At 39.2% G+C, this 11,722-nt stretch overlaps 1 long non-coding RNA gene across 1 annotated transcript in view; it reads right to left on the minus strand.

The window, feature by feature from the left end:
* LOC143682871 (uncharacterized) overlaps nucleotides 1-7,577 on the minus strand; it is a 33,171-nt gene extending 25,594 nt beyond the window's left edge. Inside the window, exon 1 of the long non-coding RNA XR_013175339.1 lies at nucleotides 7,164-7,577. This is a non-coding gene — a long non-coding RNA (uncharacterized LOC143682871). The remainder of the gene's footprint in view (nucleotides 1-7,163) is intronic.
* Nucleotides 7,578-11,722: the final 4,145 nt, after the last annotated feature.

Here is an 11,722-nt window from a genome sequence, read left to right on the forward strand (position 1 = left end):
TCTTTAGGATTGGCAGGAATGGTTTTGGTTGGGGTTTGGCAAGTTATGATAGGTAGCAATGCCTAAGTGAAGCGTGTGTAAGAGTGACCTCCAATGTAGCCTCTTGACTCTATTTGAACTCTCTCAGCCACTGATACCTTATTTATTACACTTCTTTTTCCCTTCTTGGTCAGGATGGTATTGTTGATCCCACGGTGCCAGGGCCAGGCACATGCCTAGGGGTCATCTCCCATACCACCAGGGAGACTTTCATTCCTGGATGTCATATCCCATGTAGAGGTGAGAACAACGGTTTCACTGCAGAGTTGGGCTTAAGAGAGAGAAAAGCCACATCTGAGCAACAAAAGGGGTCCTCTGGAGGTGATTCTTAGGCATACTTATAGGTAGTCTAAGCTTTTCCACTACATACATAAGCTTCACATGAGCAAGCCTCAAGATCAAGAGGTTGATGGCCAATTGATTTTTGACAAGAATGTCAAATTTACTCAGTGGGGGAAATAGTCTCTTCAACAAATAGTACTGATAAAACTGCATTTCCATATACAAAAGAATTAAAGTGGACCCCTACCTCACACCATATACAAAAATTAATGCAAAATGGATCAAAGACCTAAATACAAGAACTAAAAGTATAAAACTTCCAGAAGAAAATAGTGAAATATCTTGAGAAACTTGTGTTAGGTAATAGATTTCTAGACTTCACGCCAAAGATACATGCAAAAAAAGAAAAGAGATAGATAAAACGATCTTTGTAAAAATGAACTTTTGTGCAAAAGAAAAAGGCATTATCAAGAACATGAAGAGGTAGACTACAGAATGGGGGAATATATCTGGAAACTATATATCTGAAAATTGTTAAATATCCAGAATATATAAAGAACTACTACAACTCAACAACAAAAAGACAAACAACCCAATTAATAAATGGGCCAAGGACTTGGGTGACATTTCTCCAAAGAATATATACAAATGGCCAATAAGCACATAAAAAGATGCTTAATATTATTAGCCATCAGGGAAATGCAAATCAAAAGCACAATGAGGCATCACTTCACACTCACTCTAATGACAAATATTAAAAAAAAACAAACAGAAAAGGACAAGTATTTACAAGGTGTTCTAGTTTGCTAGCTGCTAGAATGCAATATACCAGAAATGAAATGACTTCTAAAAAGGGAAGTTTAATCAGTTGCTAGTTTACAGTTCCAAGGCCAAGAAAATATTCCAATTAAAACAAGTCTATAAGCTAGGAATGCCTAGAGTGTATAATAATAGTGACTAAATGTATAAATTTTAAAAATGTTTGTGCATGAGGAAGAACAAAGGAATGTCATTACTCCAGGGTGCTGAAAATAGATGGTAATTAATATTTTAAAATTTCACCTTATGTGTGAGATTAAAGCAAAAAAATATTTATTTGGTACAAAATTTATATTTTGACTAGTGCATTTCCTAATATAAATTATGTAGATAGTTTGATTGAACACCATAAGTACTTGGAATCTTGGGTAGGACATGAGATTTTGTTGGTTTGTCCAGAGTGATGTCCCAATGAATCCCAGAGTGATTTGATCACTGCGTGGAAAAGTATTTGCCAAGTCCCCTTTGGGGAATGGTGAGAACAGGGAGGAATTCAACTTCCCCAAGTTAAATTCTTGAAAGGTATCTTTCTCTGGGTGCCTTAGTTTGGAAATTTTCTTGGCACTAGAACTGTAACTTGTAACTTATTAAATTCCCTTTTTAAAAACCAAAAAAAAACAAGTCTATAGAACTGTCCAATCTAAAGCATCCAGGGGAAGATACCTTGGTTCAGGAAGACTGATGAAGTTCGAGTGACAGGGCACATGGTGAGCACAGTCAGAGTTTCTCTCTCATCTGGAAAGGCACATGATGAACACAGTCAGGGTTCCTCTCACATCTGGAAGGGCATATGGCGAACACAGCATCATCTGCTAGCTTCTTCTCCTGGCTTCCTGTTTCATGAAGCTCCCTGGGGGACATTTCCCTTCTTCATCTCTAAAGGTCACTGGTTGGTGGACTCTGCTTCTTGTGGCTATGTCGTTCTGCTCTGCTTTCTCTGAATCTCCCATTCTCCAACATGTTTCCTCTTTTATAGGACTCCGGTAAACCAATCAAGACCTACCCAAATGGACGTTGTCACCTAATCCAGTTTAACAAGCACTCTTGACTAAATCATGTCATCCAGGGAGATGATCTGATTACAGTTTCAAGCATACAGTATTGAATAGGGATTATTCTACCTTTATGAAATGGGATTTTGATTAAAACATGGCTTTTCTAGGGGGCATATTTCCTTTCAAACCAGCACACAAGGATACAGAAAAACAGGAACCATCATGCTTTGTTAGGAGGAATGTAAAATGCAGCCACTGTGTAAAATAGTTTGGCATTTCTTCAGAAAGTTAAGTATAGAATTACCATATGATCTGGCAATCCCACTTCTAGGAATATAAACTAAAGAATTTAAAACAAGGACTTAGATATCTGTACACCAGTGTTCACTGCAGCATATTTCATAATAGCTAAAAGATAGAAGCAAGCCAAGTGTCCATCAATGGAGGAAACAAAATGTGATGTGTACATATAATGGAATATTATTTGGTCATATAAAGGAAGGCAGTTCAGACGCAAACGACAACATGGATGAACCTTGAAGACATTATACTGAGTAAAAAAGTTAAGGCAAATATTATATGATCTCACTTTTATGAAATAACTAGAAAATATGCAAATTCATAGAATCAGAAAGATTACATGGTATCAGAGGCAGGGTTGGGGTGAGGAATGGAGAACTAATGCTTAATATGTACAGACTTTCCATTTGAGATGACGGAAAAGTTTTGTTAATGGATGGTTCTGAAGGTTGCACAATGTTGTGAATGCAGTTTACACCCCTGAATACTTACTTGAGTGATCAAAATGGGAAATATTATGTTGTGTACATGTAACCATAATAAAAATTGTTTTGAAAGAAGTTTCTCATTCCCATTAAAACACACACAGAGATTTTTCTTCACTAACTGCAGCTGTGCCTGTAGAAAGCCATGTAAATTTGTCTTTTTTTTTAATCTGACATAAAATTTCCCTCATTTTGTTACCCTAACTTCTTAGCAGAACTTTGTCACTTGAAAGACTTTGAAATGAGTTTTCTCCATTTATAGGATTTTAATACCACCCATGTATTTATCCTTTACTACTCTCATTACACTGCCTTTCTTCTACTCCCCCAGGAACCATGCAAGATCACAGGAATAGCTATTGCTACCAAATCCCTTTTTAATGGATACTTGAGCTCTCAAGCTCCCAGGCTCAGTTTACATAGGTGTGAAAAAGAAATCCCTTTGACTTTAAAAACCAACAATAGAAAATGTGAAATACTTCAAAGAAGGTTATTGATATGACAGGATAATAATACAGATGCTAATGCCCTGCATCTTTTCCCTTTACCCATTCCAAGCAGCTAGCCAGGCTGTTTTTATTCCTTTTCCCATGATATTTAAAGACTGTAAAGCCGGAGCTACTTGAAGACCATAACTTTTTCTGTCTTTTGTTAGAGTCTGAGCTCACTAAAGAACTATGCTAGATGTCTAGGAGGGAAAAGGAGAAGGATGCCTTTATTAAGAACTGGAGAAGAAAATGAAGATTTCCTCAGGCTAGGAAGAAGTGTAAATTGCTGTGGCCTTACTCAGCTAGCAGCAGCCCTGTGGTGGCCGAGGGCCCAGGCCCCCTCCTAAGTGGCCTGTAACAAGTGTACTTTACCCAAGGACAAAAGTCAAGAAAGTAAACAATCTCCCCAGAGGGGAAAGAATGTAACCAGTGATGTAAAAGAAAATGGCATTGACTGTATCTTAGTATTATACCCTAATCTTAGACAAATCAGGTCTTTGATCATTTAATGATCATACTAGAGACCCAATGTCCTCTTACCATATGGGATGTCTTTATTCTAAAATCACATATTGCTCTTTGCACCCCTCCTGTACCTTGCAGAGCACTATTCCTCCAGACCAACCACCACCAGAGAATCTCTCCTGTTTATAAGTTCCAATAAATCTATGTCTATTTCTGTGCCTGGTGTGATTTTTGGTCTTGCAGCAGCATCAGCTTGCGCTTTGTACAAGTTCAGTCTGGGTCCAAACAATCCCAGAGAGGTACCAAAATTCAAGCATGGTCTTAGAAAATTCTGATCTCTAAACATCAGGGTTCCAAACCATAACAGGAATTTCCATGTTCTGCTGAAAGAATCCCTGCATTTCAAGGATCTGTGTGGTTTATAACATGGGAATCTCATGTTATGAGATACAATGAAGTATCTGGTGTGTAAAGGGGAGGAAGTTGACAAAAAGATCGAATTTTCCTGCCAGCAGAATGTGACAGTGACTCAGAGTCAAGCTTAATTTGATTTAAAGGAAATAAAGAAGCATTACTCTTCAAGTTTGCAGTTGCAATTCATACCAGCTGCACTAGGAAATATAGTAAAGAACAAAGCAAAAATATAGAGAAGATAGCAATGGATAAGCTCAGAACTTGTGTTTTGGATGTAATCTCACTGAAATTTTCCCGCAGGATGATGTGGCTGATCAGTGTTTGTTAGGTGTGCAGCTCCCCAATTCCTGACCCCCCACCGTACTCCATTAAGGCTGGATGTTTGATCACATCCCTCTGCTCCAAGGCTGATGCAGACTGGGATTGACATCTGTTATGATTTGGTAAAGCTGATAGAATACAATATAACAGAAATGGTTTGTTTTTTTTCAATGGAGATTTATTAGGTTACCAATTTACAGTTCTGAGGTCATGAAAATGTCCAAATTAAGGCATCAAGGGGAAGATACCTTCTCTGAGGAAAGAATACTGACATCCAGGGTTCCTCTGTTACATGGGAAGGCACATGGTGACACCTGCTGGTCTTTCTCTCCTGGTTCTGGGTTCAATTGCTGTCTCAAAATGTCCCTGGGCATTTCTCCTCTCATAAAGGACTCCAGGGAAGATTAAGACCCACCTTGAATGGGCTGGGTCACATCTCAATTGAAATAGCCTTACCAACTGTCCCAACCACAATAGGTCTGTCCCCATGAGAATGGATTAAGAGAACATGTTTTCTTCTGGGGTTTATAACATATTTAAACCAGCAGAACATCCCTACCAAGCCTGTAATGGTTCCCCTGCTTCCCCAGAAGAAGCAAAAGTATAGTGAATAATTCAGACAACTAAGTTTTCTTTCTAAATTTGTTTCCTAATCTGTAAAACGGAAGTTGGATTAATCGGGGCTATTATTTAGCTTGTCTACACTGGTAAAGCCATATCAGTTATTTGATTATTGAAGTTGTTCCATACCAGCTAATTAAAAGCAGCTGCCCCAAGCCCCTTGTTTGCCCTAGACTTCTCCACAATCCAGCTTTCTCAGGATTCAGTTCTCACGTGGCCAAGTGCTACTGTTCTACCAGTTGTTAAATAATCCAAACATCACTCTTGCTAATAATTATCTCCTTTGTACTGTGATGAGACTCAATGTGCCTTCATCTATAACAGCTTCTCAATAACACTTGGCCCTTACCAACTTTTTCCGCTTCATACATGGGTCTTTGTGAGGCATGCAACTAGGTGAATGAAACTTAAGGACAGTATGCTGAATGAAATGGTAGAAACAAAAAGACAAATGATATGCTTCGCTCATATGGACTAACTATAGTGTACAAACTTGGAGAACTGAAGTCAAGAGCATGGATTATCAGGTTGGGACCCATTATAAAGGTTCCTATATTGTAGGCTTTTACCACATTCACGTATACTCAGGAGTTGTAACTGTTATTTCTAAAGTCTGAGATGCTGAGCTGTTTGTATATAATCTGGTCATACCTAGAAACTTTGGATATCTATGTGACCACTGAGACTCAGAGTTAGCGCTCTGAAGCTATGAAAAGCAGCAAATTGCCCCATACAGCAATTGTCCAAAAAGTTGAAATTCCTCTGCCACAGGTGTGCCTAGTGGGTAAGCACATTTGAGACCTTCTTCTTGGAACTTGGAAGGGGAAATATCAGTCGTATCTTAAAGGAAGAAGGCGGCCTCAGTTTCAGACTATTCAGTGTGGATGTCAAAAGGCAGGTGGTACAGAAGGGTAGCAGTATTGGAGGGGTGGAGAAGCAGCCTATGAATTAGAAATACAAATCAAAACCTCTAGAGAGGGGGTTGTCCTTGGGGGGTTCATCTGAGAGTGCCCCTGCTTGCATGAATGGTTTGAAGAACCAGTCAGAAATATTAAAGCTTATGAGAAATAAAAGGAGACTCCATGTAAAGAAAAAAAAAAGCTGAGAAAATAATCAGGATTTGACTAGGGATATGAATTAAGCTGATATGGATAGGACTAAGATAAATCAGAATACAGAGTAAAGGATGATATCATCCATATTTTAATACTTCAACTTCTGTGTGACACCAAAGGGAGAGATGTTTATTTGGTGCAAAATTTATATGTTGGGTATGCACTTCCTAATTTCACTTGTATGATTAGTTTAGTTGAACACCATAAGTACTTTGTTGGTTTTCCAGGTTAGTATGATGCCCCAGTATATCCCAGAGTAATTTGGGCAGTGAATAAAGAAGTATTTGCAAGGTCCCCTTGGGGCACTGGGGAGAAAGGAAGAAATATTCAGCTCCCATTTTGAGAATTTCTGATATTCTCACAAGCAGTGGAGACAACCAAATCAATAGGCTGAGCCCTCAATCTTGGGGTTCACCCCTATGAAACTTATTTCTGCAAAAGATAGTCTAAGCCTATTTAAAATTAGGCCTAAGGGTAACTCCCAGAGAACCTCTTTTGTTGCTCAGATGTGGCCTCTCTCACTAAGCCAACATGGCAAGTGAATTCACTGCCCTACCCCACTACTTGGGACATGACTCCGAGGGGTGTAAATCTCCCTGGCAGTATGGGACAGAAATCCCAGATGCAGCCATGACTGAGCATCAAGGGACAGAGCAAACATTCTTAACCAAAAAAGGGAAGAGAGAAATGAGAAAAAATAAAGTCTCAGTGCCTGAGAGATTTCAAACAGTCAAAAGATTACCCTGGAGGTTATTCTTATGCATTATATAGATATCCCTTTTGAGTTTACGGTGTATTGGAGTGACTAGAGGGAAGTACCTGAAACTGTAGAGCTGTGTTCCAGTAGCCTTGTTTCTTTCTTTCTTTCTTTCTTTTTTTCAAAGCTTAACAAGTTTCGAAGGTGAGGGAGCAGAGAGAAGGTAGGTGGAAGAACTAAAAGAAAAAGCAGGTGGGAGCCTGAAAATGGAAAAGGAAAGAGAAAATGTCTCTAGATCTTTGTTCTGGGAGCTGTGTTTTAAAGGTACAGTGATGTCGGGAGGGGAGGGTGCCTACTAGGTGGTGTGTCATCCCTTAATTGGATGGGGGCTTGTTAACTTATGATTTGATTGATTACTGGGATTCTGACACACTGCTCTGTTACTAACACACTGCTCTGTCTCTCAAACATCAGGCTTTGCAAAAGAAGCTTAGGGAAAGAAGCTGAGAGAAAGAAGCTGAGAGATCTCCAGGTTATGGAGTCCATTTTATATGAAAAGTTCCTTTTCTGAGACCTAATGTTCCTGCTTTTTTATTTTAATAAAATTGACTTAGCCTTTTTTCTTGAAGAAGATTATATACTATATAGCTTTACAATGTGACTATGTAATTGTGAAAACCTTGTGTCTGATGCTTCTTTTATCCAGGGTATGGACAGATGAGTAAAAATATGGATAAAAAATAAACAAATACTAGGTGGGATAAAGATTAAAATAAACTGGGTAGAGGGAAATATTAGCAGTCAATGAGAGGGAGGGGTAAGGGGTATGGTATGTGTTCTAGTTTGCTAGCTGCTGGAATGCAATATACCAGAAGCAGAATGGCTTTTAGAAGGGGGAAATTAATAAGTTACAAGTTTACAGTTCTAAGGCCATGAAAATGTCCCAATTAAAGCAAGTCTATAGAAATGTCTAATCTAAGGCATCCAGGGAAAGATACCTTGATTCAAGAAGGCTGATGAAGTTCAGGGTTTCTCTCTAAGTGGAAAGACACATGGTGAACACGAGATCTGCTAGCTTCCCCTCCAGGCCTCTTGCTTCATGAAGCTCCCTGGGAAGCATTTTCCTTTTTCATCTTCAAAGGTTGGTGGTTAGTGGTCTCTGTGGTTCTCTCATCCTTCTGTCATGGTTCTGTGGCTCTCTCCTCATTCTCAAAGGGGACTCTCTCCAAAATGTCTCCTCTTTTACAGGATTCCAGTAAACTAATCAAGACCCATGTAGAATGGGTGGAGACACATCTCCATCTAATCAACTTTAATACCCACACTTGATTGAGCCACATTTCCGTGGAGATAACCTAATCAAGTTTCCTTCAAACCAGCACAGTATGTATGAGTTTTTCTTTTTTTCTTTCTTTTTCTGGAGTGATGCAAATGTTCAAATGTTTCTTCTAATCCCTACTCAGAACTATAGGTTGGAAACTTGATTAGGTTATCTCCATGGAGATTAATCACACAACTATGTGATGATATTGTGAGCCATTGATTGTACACCATGGTTGAAATGTTTGTATGTTAAGATTTATTGATAAAATATTTTTTAAAAAAAGATAAAATATTTTGGAGTCAGAAATGACAGAAGCCTCAGAACCAACAGAGAGAGCAGATGTAGATGCTTGGAGAACAGCTGCTTCAGAGAACAGAGACATGGATGTTTGGAGATGCTTGGATCCCAGCAGACATCACCATGAGATGCTAAGCAGGTCAGAACATGGACAGAGTCAAAGAAAGCCAAGAGATGAAAGTCTACCCCAGAAAAGCAAAGTGAGGAGTCCCTAAAGGAACAGAGGCTGAAAGCAAGGGAGCCCAGGAGTAAGGGAACAGCAGATGCCAGCCACGTGACCACCCTGACACATTGGACCTCCTTAAATTAAAGTATCTTTCCCTGGATTCCTTAGTTTGAACATTTTTGTTGGCTTAAAACTGTAAACCTGAAACTTATTAAATTCCCCCTTTTATAAGACTTTCTAGTTCTGGAACACATTCCAGAAGCTTTCAAACTAATACATAGTGTACTGGAGTACCTGGAGGGAAGTACCCAAAACTATTGTGCCATGTTCCAGCAGCCTTGATTCTTGAAGACGATTATGTGACCATGTGATTATGAAAACCTTGTGTCTGGTGTACCTTTTACCCAGGGTATGGACAGATGAGTAAAAAACTAGGATAATAAATAAATAAATAAATAAAGGGGGGTAAAGCGTAAAAAATTGGGTAGATTGAATACCAGTGGTCAATGAGAGGGAGGAGTAAGGGAATGGGATATATGAATTTTTCCTTTTTGTTTCTTTTTCTGGAGTGATGTTAATATTCTAAAAATGATCATGGTGATGAATACACAACTTTGTGATTATATTATGAGCCATTGATTGTAAACCATGTATGGACTATATGTTTGTGAAACTCTATCAATAAAAAAAATTTTAATGAAAAATTAAAACAAACAAAAAATAAACATGGGCCTGTAAGCCATCTTTTTTTTTGATCCAAGGTCAAATTATATTTCTGCTATGCAGATGCCTTGGTACCTGACACTGATCTGACCTTCAAAGGTTTTTGTCCACGATTGCCCCTAAGCAATTTCCTTCTCCCTGTTCAGTTTAAAGCTAACTGCTTTTATGCCTTTGTTAAAACAGTTTTATTGAAATATAATTCATATACCATAATTTTTTTTCCTTTTCAAGTGTACAGTTCAGTGGTTTTAGTATACTCTGAGTTGTGCAACCATCATCACTAATTCCAGAACATTTCATTACACTAAAAAGAAACCCCAAAATGATAATTCATGATTTGGGCCCAGCCTCAATGAAGATGGTGGAGTGAGAAGCTTCAGGGCTCTGTCTCCCCACAGAAGCTTTGAATAACCAGAAGAACTGGCAGAAACATTTTTTCTCAAAATTCCAGAGAACAGAGAATTCCAATGGTGTGTTAGTGCAAGCTGCTGGAATGAGATATAACAAAACCGGAACGTTTTTTAATAAGCGGAGTTTAATAAGTTACAAGTTTACAGTTCTAAACCTATAGAAATATCAAAATTAAGGCACTAACAAGAGGTTACATTAATTCAAGGAAGGCCAATGTGTCAGGAATGCCTCTGTCAGCTGGGAAGGCACACTGGTCCCTTGCTCATGGGGTCTGATGCCTTCAGCCTCTGTTCCTGTAGGGGTTCCTCACTTTGCTTCTCCAGGGCTGACTTTCATCTCTTGGCTTACCTTCACTCTCTCCAGGTTCTGGCTTGCTTAACATCTCAAGGCAATATGCACTGGGCTCCAAGCATCTTCAAACATCCTTGTCTCTGTTCTCCATGTGTCTGGATCTATGTCAGCTCTGCTGTGAAGTTTCTGTAAGCTCTCAGGACTCTGAGGCTTTTGTAGTTTCTCTAGGCTCTGTCCTTTCTGAGGCTTCTCCAAAATGTTTCCTCTCTTAGAAAGGATTCCAGTAAACTAATCAAGACCCGCCTGGAATGGGTGGAGTCACATCTCCATCTAATCAAAAGTCACACCCACCATTGGGTGTGTCACACCTCCGTGGACATAATTTAATCACGTTTCCAACTGATAATTCTGAATAGGGATTAAAAGAAATGGCTGTGCTCACAAGATTGGATCAGGATGAAAACATGGCTTTTCTGGGGTTCATGATACTTTCAAACAGACACAGTAAGTCATGAACCCAGAAAAATAGACATCTTAAGAGAGGTAGGATCTCATGGTGCCCTGGCTGGCCCCTCTTCCATTCCCTCACTGGCTCAGTGTAGTTCTGGCCTGCAATCCCAGCATGGGACACTAGTTCTGGTAATGGAGAGAGCAGAGTAACCCTTATGCATATACAGGAAACTTGTCTCTCTGGAGGGTCAGTGGGGTGGACTCAATCAGGGCACTCATTGCAATCCTGCTGTCCCAGAACTTGCCTTGTGGGTAGAAAGCAACTCACAGAGCCCTCCTACAGAATGCTATGGGAGACCAGTCAAGTTGTGGCTGCCTGGGGCAAGGAATTGTTGGCTGTATGACATACAGTGCAGTGCTTAGGACCAAGAGGAAACTGTTTCTTAAGGAAAAAAGGAGCATTCAGAAACATATGAAGAGGGGAATGCCTAGGGCCACATGTGTACACTCAAAGACAACATAGATGTTCAAAAAGGATCAGGAAGGTGCCTATACTTTGGTCTGGAATGATTCTCTAAACGTACTGTATGGAGAAACCCTGAAGGAGGGAACCCATACAGGTCAATCTGCAAAGACTGGGAAAGGTATTTTCCTGTTTTCCTTTTTCTTCTTTTATTTTGTTAGCTCCTGACAGTCAAGGAAAGGTCTGTCAGTATCAGCTAGATCTATGCTTAAGGAACAGGCAGGCTCTGGGAATCGAACCCGGGTCTCCGGCATGGCAGGTGAGAATTCTGCCACTGAACCACCATTGCAACACTATCTTTAAAGATTTTTAAAACTATTTTTTATTGCGAAATATAACATATATATATATATATGCTATAAATTTCCAAGTACATTTTAACAAGTGGTTATAGAACAGATTTTAAAGTTTGGTAAGGGTTACTGTTTCATGATTTTTTTTTTTTTTTTTTTAGCTACTCCAAGACACTGAAGACCAACAAAAATATCAATATAAT

The sequence above is a fragment of the Tamandua tetradactyla genome, chromosome 5 (genome assembly GCF_023851605.1).
Source record: "Tamandua tetradactyla isolate mTamTet1 chromosome 5, mTamTet1.pri, whole genome shotgun sequence".
In the NCBI taxonomy this organism is placed as follows: domain Eukaryota; kingdom Metazoa; phylum Chordata; class Mammalia; order Pilosa; family Myrmecophagidae; genus Tamandua; species Tamandua tetradactyla.